The following is an 11273-nucleotide window of genomic DNA, read 5'->3' as shown; positions in this document are numbered from 1 at the left end:
ACGTCACTGATGACATCATCGGCATCGTCACGTGACCCCCCAGGGTCACGTGACCCCCCCAGGTCACTTCACCCCCAGTACCCTTCCCTCCTCCTCCTCAAGAGCTGCGCTCTAATTCGGTCTTAATAGGTGGGAACAGCGCAGGAAAAACCGACGAAGGACGAGTAGAAGTGCACAAACACAGCGCTAACAACTGAATGTTTATTTTCAAGCGAACCAGAAAGTAAACACTGGGTGTGGAGAGGAAAAAACACGCACCGGCATCCGCATCGTCATTGTCATCATCACTGATGACGTCTTCAGTGACGTCACTGATGACGTCATCGGTATCCGCATCGTCATCGTTACTGATGACGTCATCGTCATGTGACCCCCTAGGTCACGTGACCCCCCACCCAAGGTCACTTAACCCCCCCAGTACCCTTCCCTCCTCCTCCTCAAGAGCTGCGCTCTAATGCGGCGTTACAGGGAGTTGTAAACGGCTTTCACTTTTTTTCATTCTGATCCAAGCACTCAATAAGGGAGCTGGACTTGTGCTGCAACTGTTCCTTATGGGTGCGTGTGTGTCTGTGCGTGTGCCTGTGCGTATGTGTACGTGTATGCGTGCGGGCGAGACAGCGTCTCAATAGACCTTTTTCTAAATTTTCCAAGCACCGAGGTCCATGCTACGAGTGTAGTTACACGCGTTGCACGTCCTGGCGTCTCCAGTAGTAATTGTCCTAAGCAAAAAGTCTAAAACAAAATTTGCCTTGCACGCGCGTTCGTCAAAGCCTTATTATGATTATTTACTTCGAATCTTTTATAACAGAAAAGCCAGCGCGCGCGGACCGTAGATTTACACTTCCAGCGTTCTCCTCGATGCTTCGGTAATATCGAAAAAGGTCTATTGGGACGCTGTCTGCTTTTGTGTGCTATGAATACCCGGCCGATTGAGCTAAGGCAATCCGCTTTCCATGGACGTTGCCATGCCGACAATTATCACGTTAATTCACGCTTAGGGATGGCCAGAACCGAAATACTATGTTGCTGTTGGATACGTTTTATTCATATTTAGAAGGGGTACGACGAGACCGGTTTCATGCCTTGTCGTGAAGGGGAAGGGAATAACGATGCAGGAATGGGGGAGGGGGTGCGAGGGCGGGAGGGGGAGAGGGCTTACAGAAGGCCGGCCAGACCGGCCGTCCTCACGTAAGCCAAGAGTGAGTTGAAGGCGCGCCTCTTGACGTCTGTGGGGCCTGTCGGTGCCGTCCAGGCCTCGAACGTCATTCCTGGTGGTGGACTGAGCTGCGCGAGTGCTATGTCCCTTTCCTTTCGCCTTGCCGGGCACTCCCAGAGCAGGTGGCGCAGGGTGGCGAGATGCACTGAAGACTGGGTGTTAATGGAAGTATCGGGGATTAGCCCGGCGGTTTGACTGGCTTGAGGTGGCGATGTAGAAGTCGAACTACACCGGTCGCATATTGCATACTCTGGCGAACGTAGCCCGAAGCGGGCCAGGCGATACGGTGTCCATGCACAGCCGGTTGTGATTCGGCGTAGCCGGACCTCGGCCGCCCGCGGGTATCCCCTAGGGATGGAGGTCGGGCACTCAGGCAGCCGGGTGGACAGGCGCCGCTTGGTTTCGGTGCGCGGGTGCTGTGGTGGTGAAGGGCCTGTGCTAGCGTCGGAGCCATACGGTGCATCCAAGGGTCGCTGAAGCGGCTGACCGGCCGAGGGTAGAGACAAGAACGCCCTTGCCAGCCGGTGCGCCGCTTCATTGCCCTCTATGCCCGCGTGGCCCGGAACGCAAACGACCCTGATGTGTGCGGCCGATCCCAGGACCAACTCGAGTCCCGCTACAGCCGCCCGGATGGAGCAGACCGTTGGAGAGCGAGGGGGGGGCCGAAGAAAGGCATGCCTTGACCGCTTCCGCAGAGTCTGTGTGCAGGAGGATCTCGGTGGGAGATAGCCCTCTGGTGGCGGTGTCGCGGAGCGCCAGTTCCGCTCCCAGCAGGATCGCCCGCAGCTCAGCCTCCAGCGAGTCAAGCCCCGGTGGAAGCCGGACACCAGTGGTCGATCCCAAGGACAGGCAACAGGCAGCTGCGGCAGTAGATCCGGATTCGGGATCCGCGGCCGCGTCAGAGTAGTATCTGCGTACTTCGGGGCCGTCGGCGTTGACGTCACGTTCGTGCGCCGCAGCTTGGGATCGTCGGCGGCCCGGATGGCCGCCTCCAGCATGGGATGGCGTCGGCTTGCCGGAGGTCAGGCATGGCAGACTCCAAGGTGGAGGGGGTGTGGCTGGTGGTGGAACTCCCTCAACGGGTCGCAGGCCCAGCAACCCGAGAATGGATCGTCCCGGTCTGGACCGTGAAAGGCGGCTGTGCTGCCCTAGGCATGCCTCGTGTAACAGGTCCCCAATGGTGTTGAGTCCAGCATGGGCCTGCAGCGTGTCAACCGGCGTGAAGTTCGGCAGGCCCGTGACGATACGCATGGCACGCCGATTAAGGACCTCTAGGTCCTCACGCTGTTTCCTGGTGATGCCTACGTGCTGTGCCCCGTAAAGCATCTTGGCTTGGATGAGGCTTCTAACAAGCATGCGTAATGTGTGGGTGTCGGCGCCCCAGTCCTTAGCTGTGGTGCGACGGATAAGGTGCAGCATATGTACTACGGAGGCTTTGGTTTTGCTCAGCCACGTCACAGGTGGGCCGTGCGCGGAAAAGTCGACACCAAGAACACGCAGCACGTTTGTGGCGGTGATGACTGAGCCCCCGAACTTGAGTTCGATGCACGGGGTCGCCTCTCGGCGTGCGTTGGTGTTTCCAAACACGGCGTACTGCGTCTTATCAGGTGACGGAGTTAGACCGCGTTCTATCAAAAATCCGGCGACGATGTCCAGTGCTTCTTGGGCGGAATCATTTTGAGGGCCAACTGGGCCACCCGTCGTCCAGATTGTGATGTCGTCTGCATAAATGGTGTGGCGGATGCCTGGGATCTTGTCGAGGCGGTGGCTCAAATCCGCCATCACTGGGTTGTAGAGTAGCGGGGAAAGCACCGCGCCTTGTGGGACTCCTAGCTCGAGTGGAGCCGCAGGAGCTTGTGCATTTCCTACTAAGACACTGTAGGTGCGCCCGTTGAGGAGCGCCCTGATATACTGGAGAGGCTTGCCGGTGAGGCCCGCCGAGGATGCGGCGGCCATCACTGTAGGATGTGGAACACTATCAAAAGCCTTCTTCACGTCTATAGCAACCGCTATTTTGATGCCGTAGCGCGGGTGCTTGCCGGCAAGATCCTCAGCGAAGAGGGCCAGCGAGTCCTGCGTGCTGAGACCCCGGCGGAAGCCAGTCTGGCACGGGGGGAGGACGTTGTTTGCTTCAATGTGCCATTCCAACCGCATCAGCGCCATCCTCTCCATAAGCTTCCCGACATGTGACGTCAGAGAGATGGGTCGCATATCTGTGAGCTGTTTTGGAGTTCGGCCTGGTTTTGGGATTGGTATAACCGAGGCGTGGCGCCAGATGGCGGGAAGTTGACCCAGCTCCCAGGACTCGTTGGAGATGTCCAGAAGTTCTTGAATCGCTGCCTCCGGAAGGTTGCGAAGGGCCGTGACAGTTATCATGTCGGGCCCCGGGGCACCATGCAACTTTGTGATTGAGAAAAGTGCGCCCTGCAGCTCTGCCATGGTAAAGGGCCGCTCCATACCTGGGTCGATGGATTCTTGAGGTGGAGGGAATGAAAATCTAACCATGGCTGGGTCATAACTCGCTGGACATTCCTGTGGAAAAAATACAGGGGCCAGCTTTGCTCGCGAATTCTTCATTGTAGATTGCCAACCGGAGGGCCATGTCTTCTCCAGCTGTCTGTTGACGTTGGTTCTTTGTCATACCACGCATCTATAAAAGACTATGTAAAAACTGCTGCGAGGTCATTGCTCATGCTTTACAATTTAAGCGAGTTAAGCCAAAGCGAAAGCCTCCTGCACCATTCGTTGCTGACTAACGCGCACGATATTGCAGCTACAACGACATATTAGTTTCAAAGTGAGCGGCGCTCACGCACCGGGGCCCTGCCATGTTTCCCCGTATACCTACCAAACCGGTCACGTGATTTCAAAATCCCTCTCCTATGCACTGCGGCTAACTTTAGCCGCGGTTAGCGTTTCGAGCAAACGGGCCCAAAAACCTTGAAATTACACGCGCATTACGACGAGTGAGGATTTCTTTGCAACCATGATGTCATAGTCCGCGTATTGTGGAAAACCATTGGGTCCAGCGCAAAAGAGGCTCAAAGTAGGAATAGTACGCGTAGTCACGTGCTGCAGCTTTTCAGAACAACCTTACAGCTGTTGTTGTCAATTTCTGCCCCTTTTTGCGCAAGCTGTTGTTTTCAACTTCCGAGGGGTGTACACTAAAATACGACCGTGCCAGACGTGTTCACGTGCTGCAAAGTCACGGTGAAGGCGAAGGTTCATTTATACTGCAGCTCTCCTGAACAACATCATCAAGGTTGAAGCCGGTACTGCGTGCCGAAAAGCACACGTGTGAAGTGTCACGTGCTCAGGAAGGTTACCGAAACTGGGTCACGGTCGCCACACATGATGGCACGAGATCCGCAAACGCAACCATACCTTTACAATGATCGAAATAAAAGAAGAGTGTTAAACCTGGGACTAATATATAATCAATTGCAGAAATATAGTATTACTCACTAAAAAGTAAATGTGTGTCACATTGAAGATAACGCATCGCAAACCGTCCACAATGTTTAATGTTGAGTTTAAGTAACGGTTTCTTAGCGAGCGTGGCGTTCCCGGTCTGCTTATGTGTAAACATTTTCTTGAGTTTGGCGCCCTTATTGTAATACGGATACAATTATTTTGAATGTTGCTTCAGTGTTAACGTGAACAAATACCTAATAGAGTTGCTTTTCGCACTTCGAGCCGTTGTGACAGGCAAGCAAATTCCGCATTCATAAACAAAGTGTGTACACTGCACAATGCCAGCGTAAGCTATACATCGTTTGTTCGATATTTGTTTAAAATAAAATAGCGCATCCTTGTAAAGGAGCTGCGTTTCCCGTTACTGCATTAGAGAGTCAATGAGCCGAAAAGCCACTTTGTCCGCTGGTGTACAATTGTAGCGGTCATCGCGCCAGCTCTTGAAAGAGGAGAGAAGAGGACGACACGGAGAAAAGGCTCGCGAGCAAGTTGAGCGGCTAGGTTCCGAAGGCAGTCACAGCAATCTGCACTTGATATGTAAATAATGTATATATAAATACTGATTGCTAAAAGTGGTTGCCCGGACGTCCCGACAGAGCACCAAGGTGAGCAGCAATGGCAACGGACGGCTCTCCTACAGCGCCGCAGCCCCAAGTCGCGGCCCTCGCCGTCCGCCTTCCGCCATTCTGGCCCGCGGATCCACAGTTGTGGTTTGCGCAAATAGAGTCACAATTTGCCTTGCGGCGCATCACCGACCAGCAGACGCGGTTCCATCACGTCGTAAGCGCGTTGTCATCAGCAGATGCAGCGGAGGTGCGCGATATTATCTTAGCACCACCCACGCTAACACCCTACGACACCCTCAAGGCAGAACTAGTTCGACGCACCAGCCTATCCGAACAACGACGGCTACAACAGCTCCTGACTACAGAAGAGCTGGGAGACAAAACACCCTCTCAGTTACTGCGTCGGATGAGGCACTTGTTGGGAAACGCCACCATTGAGGACTCACTTCTGCGACAATTGTTCCTGCAGCGTCTGCCCAACGACGTCCGTATGATGCTCGCGTCAGCAGACAGCGCAACCCTGGATGACCTCGCAAAGGTGGCAGATCGCATTGTCGACGTATCAACGACACGCCGTCCAGAAGTTTACGAAACAGCTCGATCTCCACAACAGACCTCAGATTTCTGCACCGCCATGGAGCGACGCATGGATCAGTTGACAGAAATGGTGGCTGCTCTTCGCCCTTCACGATCGCCATCACAACGTCGAAGTAACTCGCCAGCCCGCCGACGTAGCAGGTCCTACAGTCCTGCTAACCAACAATGTTGGTATCATCGTACATTCGGCTCCCGCGCCTAGAAATGCATTTGTACGGCGCCGGGAAACAGCAACGCCAGCTACTAGCGACGACGAGTTCGCCTGGCCGGTTGCAACGTCGTCCTTGCCTATTTTTTCTCCCAGATTAGGACACAAAAATTCGTTTTCTAGTTGAAACTGGCGCCGAGGTGTCAGTATTGCCTCCAACCGCTCAAGATCGTCGTAATCAGCAACCCTCGCAACTTAAGGCAGCTAACGGCACTGTCATTCCCACCTACGGAGTCCGCACTCTCACGATCAACCTAGGATTGCGTCGAGTTTTGCGTTGGATTTTCACTATCGCAGACATCCAACATCCAATCCTCGGAGCAGATTTTCTACAACACTACAACCTCCTTGTGGACATCCGCAACCGTCATCTCATTGATGCCACTACGCTCCTTTCTGTATCAGGGACACGCACGAAGCTGCAATCAATTGGACTGGCTCCATTGCTCGTCCCTACAGATTCTCCCTATATTGATATTATGCAAGAGTTCCCTTCCCTAGTACGTCCCTGCACTTTCACAAGTCAAGTCAAACACAACGTCCAACATCACATCGAGACGAGAGGACCCCCCGTTTATTCACGACCCAGAAGGCTTCCTACCGAAAAATACCTGACCGCCAAGCAAGCTTTCGACCATATGCTCGAATTGGGCATAATACGGCCCTCCTCCAGCTCGTGGGCTTCACCGCTACATATGGTTCCAAAATCGACACCTGGCGACTGCCGCCCCTGCGGGGATTATCGCGCCCTCAATCAAGCGACCACCCCTGATCGCTATCCGGTGCCCCACATCCAAGATGCTGCGTCAGTTCTCGATGGTGCAATCATATTTTCAAAAGTAGATCTTGTTCGCGCGTACCATCAGATACCGGTCGCACCTGAAGATATCTCAAAAACGGCAATCACCACACCATTCGGACTCTTCGAATTCCTTCGGATGCCTTTCGGACTGCGAAATGCTGCCCAGACTTTTCAAAGATTTTTAGATCAGGTCCTCCGCGGATTACCTTTTGTGTACGCCTATCTAGACGACATCCTTGTTGCGAGCAGATCCGAAGACGAACACAAGCACCACCTTCGCAGCCTTTTCCAACGACTCGACGAAAATGGGCTCATGATTAACACTTTCAAATGTCATTTCGGTGCAACGAGCGTCTCTTTCCTGGGCCATCAAATTGACCGTCATGGCCTAAGACCACTTCCCAGCAAAGTGGACGTTATACGAGAGTATCCGCAACCTCAGTCTGCGGGGGCTCTTAGAGCTTTTCTAGGCTTAGTTAATTATTATCGACGTTTTGTTCCTCACTGTGCTACATTGCTTCAGCCTCTTCAAGGTATTCTTCCAACGTCGAAAACAGGCCTTCCTAAATGGACTGATGCGGCCACACAGGCATTCACCAGCATCAAGACACACATCGCGCGTGCCACCTTGCTTCGACATCCAAAATCAGACGCACCGACATGCCTGCTTACTGATGCCTCAGATGTCGCAGTAGGCGCTGTCCTCCAGCAGTTTATCAACGGCGGATGGCAACCGATTTCATTCTTTTCCCGCAAACTTACAACTACAGAGCGACGCTATAGCACTTTCGGTCGGGAGCTCCTCGCAGTCTATTCGGCAATCCGCCACTTTCGACACTTTTTGGAAGCTCGATCATTTCACATCCTAACTGATCATAAACCTCTGGCGGGCGCCATACAATCACTCACGCCAGACAGCGGACATCATTCTCCAAGAGAACTACGCCAAATGTCTTTTATCTCAGAATTCACGACGGATATACGACACATAAAGGGCACGGAGAATGTAGTCGCAGACACATTTTCTCGACCAAGCATAGCCACAGTCACTGGTGGTAATGCCGCGCCTCTGACTCCGGCCGCACTGGTCGATGCCCAGCATATGGACTCAGAACTTCATAGACTTCAAACTACACCGGGAGCACTACACCTCAAAGACATCAGTCTCCCTGGGCTAGAAATGACCCTGACTTGCGACATCTCTGCCGGCTTTCCCCGCCCATTCGTTCCCTACTCGTTAAGGCGACAACTTTTCAACTCGCTACACGGGTTATCCCATCCAGGCATACGGGCAACAAAGAAGCTCATAAGCTCTCGGTATGTCTGGCCGAACATAAACATTGATGTGAGAAGCTGGGCCAAAAATTGCCTGGCATGTCAAAGAGCGAAGATTCAGCGACACACACAAAGCCCCACAGGCTCTTTCCAACTTCCTGAAGCTCGCTTTGAAAATGTACATCTGGACATCGTCGGGCCCATGCCGGAATCACAAGGTTCCAGATATATTCTCACGGTCATTGATCGGTTCACGAGATGGCCTGAGGCGCTTCCAATTTCTGACATCACGGCTCAGACAGTCGCACAATCATTTCTACACGTGTGGATTTCGCGATTCAGTGTACCAGCAATTGTCACCACGGATAGGGGCAGACAATTCGAATCTGCGCTCTTCAAGGCATTCACTTCTCTCCTCGGTATCAGCAGGCTGAGAACCACAGCTTACCACCCCGAAGCCAACGGAATGATTGAGAGATTTCATCGTCAGTTGAAGACCGCACTCATCGCACGCGAGGCTCACATCCACTGGACCGAATCGCTACCTCTAGTGCTTTTGGGTCTTCGAACGGTCTTCAGAGACCAACTTTCATGCTCAGCCGCCGAACTTGTCTATGGAACGACGCTTCGCTTACCACCGGAATATTTCATCCCGCCTGACATACTAGTCACCCCCGATCTATCCGACTACGTTCACCGTCTCAGGGATGCTATGTCACAACTTCGCCCCACACCTACAAGGCCGTCATCGACACACCCTGTTTTTGTCAGCCGCGAACTGTCAACAACCACACACGTTTTCGTCAGAAAGGACGCTCTACGCCGCTGTCTCCAACCACCCTACGATGGTCCATTTCCGGTTTTGAAGAGGACACCGAAATACTTCCGAATACTGTTAAACGGAAAAACAGAGAATGTATCGATAGACAGGCTCAAGCCCGCGCATATCCAACCGTCACGTCAGGAGTCCCCAGAGACTAAAGTGTTCAAACCAACGCACCGCAAAGTTAATTTTTCTACCTTCAATCGTCAAATCGACTAGAGGGGGGGTAGTGTAGCGGTCATCGCGCCAGCTCTTGAAAGAGGAAAGGAGAGGACGACACGGAGAAAAGGCTCGCGAGCAAGTTGAGCGGCTAGGTTCCGAAGGCAGTGACAGCAATCTGCACTTGATATGTAAATAATGTATATATAAATACTGATTGCTAAACAATCTTCAGCTTAGGTGCTCTCTCATTAAATACTCACATTTTACGTCACAGTGACTTGTGAACTATTACGGCAAACAGTACGAGTTAGAATCGCTTCACATAACCCTGACGGTGCATGTAAACGTCAGCTTTATTTTCTTCCGGTTATGCTAAATTACAGTTCTAAAATGTAATAGTTTCGTGCCAATTTCAGTCACCTATAGTATTCGCGTTCAAGACATGGGAAGGGTATCATTGCCTCCACATGCGAATGCATATCCAAGCAAATTCGCATGTAGAGGCAATGATGTCAGGAGTTTAAATCGAATGTCCAAGCAATTATGCTGTTCACCTTATGAGCCGCGTTTAAATATCGTCAAAGCGGGGATCGGAAAGCTTGAAAATCGGGTTGTGAACAACCCCAACATTCTGACCCCAACAACCTCGTCATCAAGGTTTCCGAAGGAGAGACTGAAAGAAAACATCCCCCTCAATCCCTGAAATTACGCCGCGACAAAGAGGCTTCATGGTCGGGGATTTCCCGGGCAAGTATACTTTGGCCCCACCAGTGTCAGCGAGCTTGAGGAAGGTAAGAAACATTCTTAACAAAAATCGTAAGGGTGCAGGCGAGCTGGTGAATGTTAACCATGTTGAATTAACTTTGAGGCGTCGTCCTGTCTATTTTCTGTCCCTTCTACGTTTTGATGTTTCTTCTCTACCCCAGTCTCAGGTTAATTCAACATTCTTAACAAATATCGTTGCACGGCCCTTTTAAGGTTTTAGCTTTGTCGCAGGAAATTATGTCTCTACTAGCTACGTTTCACACAATCAATCAGCGCATCGTAACGGCACTTTTTGTTTTTGTGCGTTGGCTATTGCTGGCTCCACCAATCACATATGGCTGTTTTCATTTCAAATCAGGCACGGTATTAAAGCCGAATTTCTTATTTGCATTATATATATATATATATTGGCAACAATTTTAAAATGAAAGACAGCGTAAACGACAAGCTTGCGGATTTTTCGTTCTTAAGGTATTAGTCTTTAAAGCGGCCGCATTACACGCAAGCTTTCTCATTTGTGTGTGTGTAAAGGGAAGTGTTAAATTAGGTCATTACTCATATCCATGCTACAATATTGGGCATATTATCACCCACGCAAAGACAGATTCACAAAAGCGCATTTTACGATATTTAAGCTTTGATTGCGGACGTATAAACAATATACTACACTTTCCGTTTATAGTTTTCAATAAACTACCTTCAGACCTTATTATTAACAAAAAATGAAAGAAATACAAAAATTGTGCTTTTCAGAAAATCGATACCGAATTTGCAAAAATTTTGAAACATTGGTTAATTCAAATGTATATAGCAAATGTCTTCTTCTACACACAAAATTGAAGTTTAATAAATAAAACGAACTAAGCTTAGGCTTTATTTTCATGTAAAGCTCATTACAATATATTTCATAGGTAACGCTAAACAAATGACAAAGTTTGCAGAAAATAATCAAGAAGAAGCATTTCGGCATTTTCAAGAACAATATTCTAAAGCACAAAGAAAACAAAAAACCTTTACTTCAATATTCACAATGCAAGCTTTTTTGAAATTGCCACCAAGGAATCCTAGTGCAATAGTTTGACTCCGGCTTAACTAATCACGCACACCGAACAGCCAGCACCATGCGTTAGTTGTTGGCGCGTGATTGCTTTAGCGGGTGATAGCAAGTCCACATAAAAAACGAGAGCCGTAACGATGAACTTTTGGCGCGGTCTATTAGGGAGTTTTCGCAGATGGTTTTTGTCGTTTTGCGACGCTCTCCGCAGCCCGCTGCCATACCCGGAACCCTACAGTCAAGGCCATCGGCGCGCAGGGGCAGTTGCGGCTTCTTCTTTGCCGAGTACTTAGCGAAGGGGGAAACAATGTCTAGAAAAACTCCCTATTAA

The sequence above is a fragment of the Ixodes scapularis genome, unplaced genomic scaffold, assembly GCF_016920785.2.
Source record: "Ixodes scapularis isolate PalLabHiFi unplaced genomic scaffold, ASM1692078v2 PGA_scaffold4__175_contigs__length_147842914, whole genome shotgun sequence".
Classification (NCBI taxonomy): Eukaryota; Metazoa; Arthropoda; class Arachnida; order Ixodida; family Ixodidae; genus Ixodes; species Ixodes scapularis.
Note: the sequence above shows the minus strand (reverse complement) of the source record.